Source organism: Chiloscyllium plagiosum, unplaced genomic scaffold, assembly GCF_037043375.1.
Source record: "Chiloscyllium plagiosum isolate Xiang-an unplaced genomic scaffold, Cpla_swu_hap1 HiC_scaffold_8, whole genome shotgun sequence".
Lineage (NCBI taxonomy): Eukaryota > Metazoa > Chordata > Chondrichthyes > Orectolobiformes > Hemiscylliidae > Chiloscyllium > Chiloscyllium plagiosum.
In genome coordinates, this window is record NW_028270146.1 from 98,216,064 (window position 1) to 98,229,230 (window position 13,167).

The following is a 13,167-nucleotide window of genomic DNA, read 5'->3' on the forward strand; positions in this document are numbered from 1 at the left end:
TGATTCTGGGTTCCAACTATTCTTTCCCTGATCCAGATCTTCCTCAGGGCAGATCAGTAAGAGGTGTCTATAGTTAGAGTAAGAACACAGAACATAGAACCATACAGCACAGTACAGGCCCTGCAGCCCTTGATGTTGTGCCAGTCTTTTATCCTACTCTAAGATCAGACTAACCTACATACCCTTCTTGTACTAGATTCCATGTGCCTTTCCAAGAATCGCTTAAATGTCCCTAATGTGTCTGACTCTATTATGGCTGCCAACAGTGCATTCCAGGCACTCACCACTCTCCGTGTAAAGAACCTACATCTGACATTTTCCTGAACTTTCCTCCAATTACCTTAAAATTATGCCTCCTTGTGGTAGACATTTCCGCCATGAGAAAAAGTCTCTGGCTATCCACTCTATCTATGCCTCTCAACATCTTGTATACTCTATCAAGTCACCTCTCATCCTTCTTCGCAGCAATGAGAAAAGCCCTAATTTCCTCAACCTTTCTTCATAAGACATGCCCTCAGTAAATCTCCTCTCCTCTCTAAAGTTTCCACAGCTTCCCTGTAATGAAGCAACCAGAACTGAACACAATATTCCAAGTGCCGTCTAACCAGGGCTCTATACAGCTGCACCATAACCTCACAGCTTTTAAACTCAATCCCACTGCTAATGAAAGCCTTTGCCTTCCTAACAACCCTATCAACTTGGGTGGCAACTTTGAGGGATTGATGGACATGGACCCCAAGATCCCTCTTTTCCTCCATACTGCCAAGAATCCTGCCTTTAAACCTGTATTCTGCATTCAAATTTCCCTGTATCCCATGCCTTCTTACTTTCTGAATGAGTAAGGCACACAAAATCTTGAAATCATTGATAACTTGAGAAAACAATCTGTTGAATCTCTATTTGTTGGGTGTTTTGGGAGAGGGTAGTGCAGTTGGAATGTTGTTGGATAATCCAAAATCCCAATCTAATGATCTGGGCAATATGAGTTTAAATGGATAAATTCAAATTCAATTTTTTTAAAAATTCTGGAATTAATTGTCATTAATTAGTATCTGAATCACTAATATTCTTCAGTGACAGAAATCTGCCATCCTTATCGAGTCTGTCTTAGGAGAGTCTACAGATTCACTGAAACACATTGCTTCTTAATTGCCCTCTGAACTGGACTGAGCAAGAAACTCAATTCAGGGCAATACATAATGGACCTGTCTGTGCTATTTGTGAGCAGTAAAGCACCTTTAGAAGATGGTTGTGTTTTTGGAGATCAATGATCTCAGCTCCAGGCCATCTCTGCAAGAGTGCCTCAGAGCAGTGTCCTAAGCCCATTCATCTCCAGCTGCTTTGTTGATGATCTTCCCTTCATTAGGAGGTGAGAAGTGGGTAAGTTCACTGATGTATGTACGATATTCAGAATCATTCCCGGCTCCTTGTACTAAAGCAGCCCATGTCCATATGTCGCAAGACCTGGTCAACATCAAGACCTGTCAGTGGCAAGTGACATTTGTTCTACAGAAATGCCAGGCAATGACCATCTCCAAAAATCTCCCCACTATTTCATTCAAACACTCTCTACTGGCTTAGTTATATGCATCAGCAGGACTCAGACCTCAGCACAGTTAAAGTGAAGATTAGTCCCAATAGTGTAACACACCCTTTCCTCAGTATTGGGGTCACCAATGAATCATTGCTTTGACATCAGGTAAGGTCCCACAGCAGTTCTCCTGCAATACTTACCAAGAAAATGATAAATACTGTTCTTGTACCATGAAATGACATTTAAGGAGGGAGAGTGTGCTGATTAACACAGACCACAGAATTTGTAAGTTCAAGCAAGGGTCAACTCGATGTAGTTGATTATGACATGATCAGGTTACAAATGTGTGAGGCTCTTATACAGATTTTCAGAAACTCTCATTGTATATAGTCACAAGCATTCCAAAGGCAGGGCTAATTTGAGTGACTATAAATGGGTGTTTAAAATTAAAGCTTCAACAATAATAACTTCAGATAATTACCAAGCACAATATTGTCTGTACCTTTCTAAATCTGCTTGAAGAATAAAGGACAAACCCTGTTCTGAGTGGTTTTCTTCACATAATCACATATTTAATTTCCTTTTCATTCATTCCTGGGATGAATATATCGCTGACAGGGATTGTCTTGTTTATTAGTTATTGCTTATCCTCAACTGTCACTGATGGAGGGTGGGGGAAGGGGGGGCCAGGTGGAGAGCTGAGTCGAAAGTGTGTGGTGCTGGAAAAGCACAGCAGGTCATGCAGCATCCAAGGAGCAGGAGAATCGACCTTTAAGGAGCTCTTCATCAGGAATGAGGCTGGGACCCTTGGGGTAGAGAGATAAATGGGAGGGTGCTGGGGCTGGGAAGAAGGTAGCTGAGAGTGCAATAGGTGGATGGAGGTGGGGATGAAAGTGATAGGTCGGAGAGGAAGGTGGAGCGGATAGGTGGGAAGGAAGATTGGCAGGTAGGACAGGCCATGAGGGCGGTGCTGAGCTGGTAGGTTGGAACTGGGATAAGGTGGAGATGGGGAAATGAGGAAACTGGTGAAGTCCACATTGATGCCCTGGGGTTGAAGGCTTCTGAGACGGAAGATGAGGCATTCTTCCTCCAGGCGTCAGATGGTAAGGGAGTGGTGATAGAGGAGGCCCAGGACCTGCATGTCCTCGGCAGAGTAGGAGGGGGAGTTGAAATGTTCGGCCAGGGGGCGGGTGGGGTTGATTGGTGCAGGTGTCCCAGAGATGTTCCCTGAAGAACTCTGTGAGAAGGCATCCAGTCTCCCCAAAGTAGAGGAGACTGCATCAGCAGCAACAGATACAATAAATGACATTGTTGGATGTGCAGGTGAAATGTGGAAGGCTTCTTTGGGGCCTCAGACAGAGGTGAGGGGGCAGGTGTGGGCGCAGGTTTTGCAGTATCTGCGGTGGCAGAAGAAGGTGCCAGGAACTGGTGGAGAGCTGCCTTCTTCATGCTGTAGTTGATGTGGCATAAATAACCCAGGGTGCAGTTGAGGAGTGAGTTTTCTGACTCGGAACTAGCAGTACTGAAGGAACAGTGAATGGGAAAGTGTGGTGTTGAGGGGAACTTGCAAGTGATGGTGTTCGAATGTGTCTGAAGATCATGTTCATCTCTATGGTAGAGGAATTTCGAAGATGCAGAGTTGTGTTGAGATGCTACAGTGCATCTTGTAGATGGTACACACCCCTACAACTGTACTGTGTTTGGGAGGGTATTGAGTGCTGAGGAGCCATACGGGACTGAACAAATGGGTATCTTTCTCCTGGAGCGGGTTGAGCTTTTGAGTGTTGCATCTTCACTCAAACAGAATGCAGAGTATTTCAATATACCTGTGACTAGTGCTTTTTGGATGATGGAAAAGCTTTGGGCAAACGACAGTCACCCAAGGCTGGAATCAAGCCCAGGTCCCTCACACTACCAGGCAGCAGTGTTAACCAGAGCCACCAGAATTGCATTCAATGTGAATTCTCATACTTGCAGAGATAGCTGGGGAATGGGAGCCTCAATTAACTGCTCTGTTTAAATGCCCGAGTTCAGAGACGAGAGGAAACAGGGACATAATAGGCTAAGGGCAGAGGGTATAACAGATTCTAGCATTCAGTGTGCAGCAGACTGATGATGAATGTGTTCAATTGTATCAGAGAGGCAAACCCTGCTCCTGATCTCAAAGTTACCTGAGAACAAGGATTTATATTTGTTAACCCTCAGGTTAGTACCACCTGCTTAGATATTAACAGAAACAGTATCAGTTTAACTTACAATATTATCCTCTTTTCCTGTTTTAATTTAGAATCTAGATCCCACATTTTGATTCAAAGTGTCCCAGAGAGTCTCGCAAAGTGTTTAGGAGGTCCCCTACATTGCTACAACAACAGATACTGCCAAATGGTAGCTGGCTGTTTTCGTAGTGAGTGTCCCTACACAGAGCACTCAAAATCAATGCGAATATCATGTTTACTCCCAAGTCATTGGTGTTTTGCACAAAGACATCATTTCACAACACGGTAATATTTGTTTCTAAATAGTATGCACTAAATCTCTTCTTACTTTTCCTGTTATAGACCAACGACATGGAAAGTTTATAAGGCTGTCAGCCTGGTGAGCAGGCTGAACTGACCTCAATTTTACTGCACTAAATTTAGATGAGAATCCTGCTGTTTGTTACTATCCTGTGGCCCCGGCTGAGGAGGTCAAAGAGGAGTAGGAGGACATGAGACCATGGGGCAAGCTGTGCTTGGACATCCTGCTCATACTTTCTACCTTGGCAAACATGGAATGATGATATATCAAGTATTGGGAAGTTAAGCAGTACAAGGAACTGTGTTCCAAGCTCAGCTCAAATATACTTAGCAAACTGAGAGCATAAAAGATGTATACTTTGCACGATGAATCTTGACGGCAAACTGTGAGGAGCCAGGAAACTTTCTCCTTTGACATTCTGCTCAACGTTTGTTCTGTATTCATTGCAGTGAACTCTTTCACCTTTCTCTCTATAGGAGTTATAAATGGGCTACCCAGCCCTAGCCTCTTTCTCTTACTAATTTCTGGGATGTGGGCTGGGCCAGCATTTATTGCCTGTCCCACTTGCCCTTGAGAAGGTGGTAGTGAGCTGCCTTCTTGAACTGCAGCAGTCCACCTGCTGTGGGTGGACCCACAATGCCATTGGCGAGGGAATTCCAGGATGTCGACCCAGTGACAGTGAAGGAACGCTGATATATTCCCAAGCCAAGACGGTGAGTGGCTTGGACAAGAACTTAAAGATGGTGATGTTCCCATGTATCTGCTGCCCTTGTCCTTCTAGATGCAAGTGGTCTTGGGTTTGGAAGGTGCTGTCTGAGGATCTTTGGTGAATTTCTGCAGTGCCTTTTGGAGATAGTACACACTGCTGTGACTGAGCATTGGTTCTAGACAGAGTGGATGTTTGTGGATGTGGTACTAATCAAGTGGCATCAAGTGGAAATCACTTTTTCCTGGATGGTGTCAAGCTTTTTGAGTGTTGTTGGAGCTGCACTCATCCAGGCGAGTGGGAAGTATTCCATTAGATGCCTGACTTGTGCCTTGCAGATGGTGTACAGGTTTTGGGGAGTCAGGAGGTGAGTTACTGCAATAATGGAGCCTCTGATCTGCTCTTGTAGCCACTGTGTTTATGTGGTGAGGCCAGCTGAGTTCCTGGTCAATGATAATCCCCATGATGATGATACTGAGGGATTCAGTGATGCAGTAATAACATCATTGAATGTCAAGGAATGGTGATTAGGTTTTCTGCTATTGGTAATGGTCATAGACCGGCATTTGTGTGAGCTGAATGTTACTTGCCACTTGTCAGCTGAAGGCTGGATATTGAATAGATCCTGTTGCATTTGAACATGGACTGCTTCAGTGTCTGAGAAGTCGTCAATGGTGCTAAACATGGTGCAAACATCCCACTTCTGACCTTATGATGGAGGAGTGGTCATTGATGAAGCAACTGAAGATGGTTGGGCCTCGAGGAACTACTGCAGGGTTAGCCAGGAACTGAGATGACTGACCTCCAACAACCACAACAATCTTCCTACACATCAGGTATGACTCCAGTGACCAGAGAGTTTGTCTCCTGGTGCACGTTGATTCCACTTTTGCAAGGGCACCTTGATGCCACACTCAGTCAAATGCAGCTCTTTTGTCAATGTTTGAACCAAGGCTGTCATGAAGTCAGGAGGTGAGTGGCCCTCATGGAACCCAGACTGGGCATCACTGAGCAGGTTATTGCTGAGCAGGTGCTGCTTGATAGCACTGCTGATGACACTATCGATAGCACCATTGCATCAATTTACTGATGATCAAGAGTAGACTGATGGGAATGGGAATTGGTTGGGTTGGATTTGTCCAGCTTTTTATAAACAGGACATACCTGGACAATTTTCCACATTGTCGGATAAAAGCCAGTGTTGTAGTTATACTGGAACAGGTTGGCTAAGGCAGAAGCTAGTTCTGGAGCACTAATCTTCAGTCCTATCACTGTAATGTTTTCAGGGTCTATAGACTTTGCAATATTCAGGGTCTCCAATCCTTTCTCGATATCACATGGAGTGAATCGAATTGACTGAAGACTGGTATCTGTGATGCTGGAGACCACTGAAGGACGTCAAGATGGATAATCTACTCAGCACTTCTGGCTGAAGATCACTGCGAATGCTTCAGCCTTATCCTTTGCACTGACGTGGGACTTTTCCATCATTGAGGATGGGAATATTTGTGGAGACTCCTCCTTCTCCAGTGAGTTGTTTAATTATCCACCACCATTCAAGACTAGATAGGACAGAACTGCAGAGATTAAATCTGATTGATTGGCTGTGGGATCATCTTAGCCCTGTCTATCACTTGCTGCTAATGTTGTTTGGCATGCAAGTAGTCCTGTTTGGTGGCTTCGCCAGGTTGGCACCTCATCTTCAGATATGCCTGGTACTGCTCCTGTTATCGTATCCTGCACTCTTGTCGCTAATAAAAAGGAACAGAGGTGAGAGCATATGGGGGACTGGCCTGATCCTTCACTTTCAAGTTTCAAGGCACCCCCACCTTGAAAGCATTTTTCACTAGCTAAATTTTGAGTGTGTGTGTGTGTGTGTTTATCGTGCAGTGGGATCACCTGTCATGTGACATGAACCCAAGTCTCTCTCTCTCTCTCCCTCTCTCTCTCCCCCCTCCCCCTCCCCCTCTCTCCTCTCCTCTGGCTTGCTAGCTCAGATCCTGAAGCAAATGTTAATTGTTTGGCCAAGGCTTGGTTTTGCTTTTGGGTTTATCTGTGCGTTGGCCTGGAGTCCCTCTGTTGTCCTAAATGAGGCTATGCCATTGCCTTTAACTCAAGTGGTATTCCCCAGGTTCAGTCAGACTGCTGGGGGTGTCCATTTCCATCGGAATACCCTGCAATCCCTGTGCTCCACTTGCCACCTTTTTCAATGAAAAAGCCAGTGCCTGTTTGAAATCCAGGCACTTTTGCAAGATTTCATCATTAATCCCACGCTCATCACCACTGAAATAACTCCTTAAAACCTACCTCGGTGATCAAGCCTTTCCTCACTAGTCCTCATAGTTTTCTCATATAAAAATGAAAACAAAAAGTGCTGGAGAAACTTAATAAGTCTGGAAGCATCTGTGGGGCAAGACAAACAGTGTTAATGCTTCAAGTCCGACATGACTCTTGTTTGGAAGTCAGTATCTTTTTACACTGTTTGGTGTCAAATTTTGTTTATTAACATTTTTTTGCGAGGCGTCTTCAGGATAGGTTCCAAAAGAGAGAAAGAATTGGATTCACAGCTCAACTTTCACAGCCTCGGGCCATTCTAAAATGATTTACAGTCTGTAAAAGTGTTTCTGAAGTTTGGCAATCGACGTTGGGTATGAATTGCAGTTCACGTAGAGCCAGGATCCATAAACAGCAACACAGTCATGACAGAATCACATGGCAGTGTCAATTGCTGGGCAACTATTGGTCAGCACACCTGAGAGAACTCTTCAGCAGTGACACGGGATCACTTATATTCATCTGGGAGAGCAGACCATCCTAATCTCATCTGATGGATGGAGTCCTTGAGTGTGTGGCAATGCCTCTGTGCTACATTGGAAGGCCAAGCTTGTTTTGAGTTCCCATCCCTGGAAAATAACCTTGAAGTCACAATGCACAGACCCAGAAGTGAGAAAACTCCCGACTGAGTCATGGTTCAGAAAGAGGGGGTTAGCAGTCTTTAACGATGCTGTCTAGACTCTGCTAAAAGTGACAAAGCTTAGGTGAGGATACTCTTTCAGCAGGAGCTAATTGAACTTACAGTCCCTACAGGGCACTCAAATGAAATCGAAACTTCAAAGCAATTATCAACTTTACATCAAAGTATCATTTTGGGTGATGACACTGTGCCCCAGATCCAAGTGATCCCAGACAGTCTGAGCATGCTAGTGGGCAATGTGTGATTCCACAAAATGTGTGCAATGGTCTTGCACAATTTTAAGAGTTGGAGTCCCCAATGTGGATTTATTTTGATGGGTCCTTAGTTGGACGTTGCTAAACAATTTAATTGCTCCAAACCAGACATAGGCAGACTTTCTAGGGTGTGTACTTTCCTGGATACTGGCCTATGAGTTTTCTCACTCCATTTAGCTCCAGTGGGGCTGTTTTGCTGCCTCGAGTCCACATTACAGCAGCAACTACAATGGCTTGCTAGCTCAGATCCTGAAGCAAATGTTAATTGTTTGGCCAAGGCTTGGTTTTGCTTTTGGGTTTATCTGTGAATTGGCCTGGAGTCCCTCTGTTGTCCCAAGTGAGGCTATGCCATTGCCTTTAACTCAAGTGGTATTCCCCAGGTTCAGTCAGACTGCTGAGGGTGTCCATTTCCATCGGAATACCCTGCAATCCCTGTGCTCCACTTGCCACCTTTTCCAATGAAAAAGCCAGTGCCTGTTTGAAATCCAGGTGCTTTTGAAAGATTACATCATTAATCCCACGCTCATCACCACTGAAATAACTCGAAAGAGGCTGGTTTCTCGTCACCAAGTCTCCCCTTCTTTACACAAGGAGAGTCCTTGACACTGATCCAGCTTTCTCAGAGCCAGCTGTCAGGGTCAACAGAATCTCTGACACTCCTGTATATCTCTGTCAGCTAGGGCTCCCTGATTGGACCAGATTGACAGCCCCATTCAGGGAATTCATATTCGATGAGGTCCACCTGTTTGACTTTATTCCAATCACTGCAAGTTCCAAATGTCTACCACTGTTTGTGTGCCCTCCCTGTAAAGTTATTTTTTTGTTTGAAGATCTCAGGGCCTCTCTTTGATAGTGTGGCCATACAACCAGGCTCCTCACAATTTGTCAACAGTCAAACAATAAAGGACACTGAGCCTGTTAATCAGTCAGGGTGGGTCCAGTGACTGAAACCTGCTGTTCAGAAATCAAATGTCTCTCTCCTACTTGCCCTCTTCTCTCTCTAGCACTCCAGAAGGTGAACCACTCCTTTACACCCAGAACCAACCACTGGGAAACCGTTCTCTCTGCTTCTACACAGACACAGCACAAAAATCTTATCTCTGTGCTGAGAGGAGAACTCGAATTTTAAAATTAAGGCTTTGTTTAACCTGGAGTCAATTTAGTTTAGTATGTTAGGGGAAACAAGAGTTGCTGCTTGTTAAAACATGGGCAGTGAAGCTTTGAAATGCCTCAAGTTTATAGATGATAGGATGCAAGACTAGCTAGAAACATGTTGGGGTAGCACAGTGTGGAGGGAGAGAATGCACTAACAAAGGTCCAAGCGGCGGTTGAGCTGAGTTGTGGCACAGTCTGTGAAGGTTACAAAGATGGAGGTGGGTGATCTTTATTGGTGACATAACTGTGAGCAATGTAGGAATTTCTAAGTTGTTCTGGATCATTCTGTGCTCCTGTCTCTTGTGCTCTCAAGCATCGGTCTCAAACAGAGGAAATTGATATTTTGAACATTTGAATGAATCACCTAGCAATGAAGGCTTTTGCTCAAAAGACATTGGAGGGCTGCTGTGTGCAGAAGCATGGAACCCTGGCATGAGGAAATTTTGCAAACATTCAGAGTCACACTGTTAGGAGAGGTGTCCCAATTCCAAAATGACTCTCAAACCTGACAGCCTTTCTCAAACTTAATTTATCAGACTTTTAAAATCATTTTTAAAAAAATTGTTCAACATCTTAAATGTATCTTCACACTTTTTAATGTTTCTTCCAACGTTTACAATGTTGAAGTATAAATGACTGACACAATTAATTAGACTTATTAGATATTTAAACATGCATTATTTTAATATGCTTCATGTGCCTTTTGAAATGTTACAATTGCATGTCTTCTTATGTGATTCTGATGATTTTTTTAAACTATGAATCTGCTTGGATAGCTTCCACAGCAGCTTACTTTTGACAAATGGTGTTGAGATAACTTTTGCCCATTACACCATGTAAGCCATACTTGACATCCACACTAGAGGATGCTGTAGTGCCATGCTGAGGCCAACACTTGTGCCAGGAATTGCCAGGAAATTGAACTTTTCTCCAGACAGTTTTCCTACCACAGAACCCTCTGCAAGTCTCCATAAAAATCAAAGACATCAGATGGTTCTGATGAAATCAAGTAGAATACTTACTCAACAAAAGTCAGACTATTAAATACGTTGATTAACACCTCAGCAACTATTAAACGACAACTGTAATTAAATCACACACTCCCACTTACACCACCGTCACCATTAGACTTGTTCCCCATTCTAATCCCACCCCACCCCCTGTCTACCATCAGATTCAAGCCCCCCACCAGGCCCAACTCAACTCAAACTCAAATCCACCCTCACCCTCACCCACTGCAACCATGACTGGACCCAATCCTGATCCTACCGTCCGATCCAACCAGACACGAAACCCCACCCCCACCCACCCCCGCCACTGGCCCTGAACACCTCTCCACACTCCTAGTTTGGGTTTGACCTGACCACCTTCTCCCCCTGCCAGAACAAACCCCCTGAATTCCAGACCCAAACCCCCAAACCTGCCATGCAAAACCTCACAAGTGATCTGGGACCACAATTCTTCTCAATCCTCTGGGTATCAGCCTAATCTTCTCAAATCCACTAGGGACCCAAGACTAATCCTCTCGAATTCTCTGAGACACCATGCTAATCCTCTCTAATCCTCCGGGAGCCCTGGCTAATCTTCTTGAATCCACTGAGACCTGAGCCTAATTCCCCCGAAAATCTGGCTCATTGTTTTTTCAAGATGGATAATCTGTAGGCCACTTTAAACCCACTCTGTGTTCTGAGGGCTTCAGCCTTCTAAAATATATATCAGAGTTGGAAGGAGGTACTGAAGACGTGATTACTAAAATAGGTAGAAAAATTAGTTGTAAGGAGAACATTGGAGGCTATGAAAAGGATATAGGATTGATTAAGTGAGTAGGCAGAGATCTGGCTCGTGGAGTTTAAAGCATGGAAATGTGAAAGGGTCAATTTTGGCACTAAGAATAAAAAGCAAGGATATTATCCAAATGGTGAGAGATTTCAGAGTTGCCAAGGTGCAAGAATCACAAACATTTATTCTGCAGGTCCAGCAAGTAATTAGGAAAGCTAGCAGAATGTTATTATTTATTACGAGGTGAATTGGATGCAAAAATTGGGAATATATGTGTCAGTTTTCCAGGACACTGGTGAGATCACATCTCAGCACAGATCTCATTGTTTAAGAGAAGATATGAATGTGTTTGAAGCACTCAGAGAAGGTTAATACACCTATACCTGGAAAAATGGGGTTGCCTTCTAAGAAATGATTGTGAATGGATAACTTGGCTCTACTGGAGTTTTCAAAAAGAAGAGGCATCTTGATAGAAGTACAAAATCCTGAGACGTTTTGACAGAGTTGATGTGGAAAGGATCTTGCCTCTTGCTGGAGAATCTAGAACTAGGGTTCACCATGTAAAAATAAGGGGCTACCTATTTAAGGCAGAAGTGAGAATTTCTTTTTCCTTAGTAACACGAATCTTTGGCAATCTATTCCTCAAAAGATAGTGGAGGTGGAGTTTTTGAATGGATTTAAGGCACCAGTGAATAAATTGGCAAAGGAAAGGTTTTAAAGGTTAGTGGAGGTAAGTGGAAATGTGGAGTTCAGATTACAGTCAGATAAGTCATGATCTTATTATTACATGGTTGAGCAAACTTGAGAGACTACTGATGTCCTTAAATTGTATGTTCGTATGACTAACCTCTTTTCAACTCATCTGCTGCAGAAATCCTTAAACTTTGAAGAGACCTTACTTATCTCTAGATTTGAATATTTCAATACTCTATTGGGTGACCTCGCATTTTCATCTTGTGCAAACTCAAGCTGTTCCAAAACTCTGCTGCCCAGGTATTGTCCTATTCAGTTAGGAGGAAGTGAGAACTGCAGATGCTGGAGATCAGATTCAAGAGTGTGGTGCTGGAAAAGCACAACAGGTCAGGCAGCGTCTAAGGAGCAGGAGAATCGATGATATGGGCATAAACCTTTCATCAGGAATGATTATGTGGCCGCCTCATTCCCGATGAAGGGCTGATGCCCAAAAAGTCAATTCGCCTGCTCTTCGGTTGCTGCCTGACTTGCTGTGCTTTTCTAGCGCCACCCTCTCAACATTGTCCTATTCACTTGTTAACCTTAGGTTGGCTCACAGTCCAGCAACACCTCAACTTGAAAATGACCATCTTTTGTCACATCCATCCCTGGGTGTTGCTCTTCCTGATTCCTGAACCTTTCCTTAGCACTACAATAAAGGTTCTCAATAAACAGGATCAGGAAACATTCCAGTAGGAACTGTGCAGACTTTGTTCCCCTGTAATGGCTGGATAGGATTTTGTTGCAGAAAACTCTCGAGACTCGGACCTTGCGAACTGATTAGTTTATTACACGATATATCATGGGGAATTCATCGTCCTAACTGACTCAGTGTTATTCCAAAGTACATCAGGATAGTACAGGATTACATAGAGAAAACAGATGGGAGCTGCTCGTTAATTACACAGTTTGGAATGCTTACAAGTTGGTACTAAATTAGAGGTTAGTCATTAAGTTCAAAATTAAAACACTATTATGCATTCCACAAGTGGACAGAACAAATGGTATCACCACCTGTGCTAGTTACACAGATTGCTAACAATAAGCAGAGATATCCCTAATTAACTGAATGACCATAAAGTGGCAATATCTCATGAAGGAAGTGGGACTAATTTGCAAGTCTATGTCAGCTTACTACAGCCTGCGCTGATCATTCAGCAAAGGGAGGAAACTCTATCTTGGCACCTTAGGAAGATAAAGCCTACCGTTCACATTACCTCATAATAAGGAATGTACAGCCAGCAAAGTTCTGGCCAGGGACACAAAATGGTTTCTCATTCGGATTAGGAAAATGGCTTCCAGGCAAAAAATATTAACTCTTCCCCAACAGATTTATCCTAGGATTCTCTGGGAAGCCTGGGAGATTGCCGAGCCTTTGGCTCTGATCTTTATGTCATCGTTGTCTACAGGAATAGTGCCAAAAGACTGGAGGATAGCAAATGTTGTTCCCTTGTTCAAGAAGAGGAGTAGAGACAACCCTGGAAATTATAGACCAGTGAACCTTACTTCGGTTGTG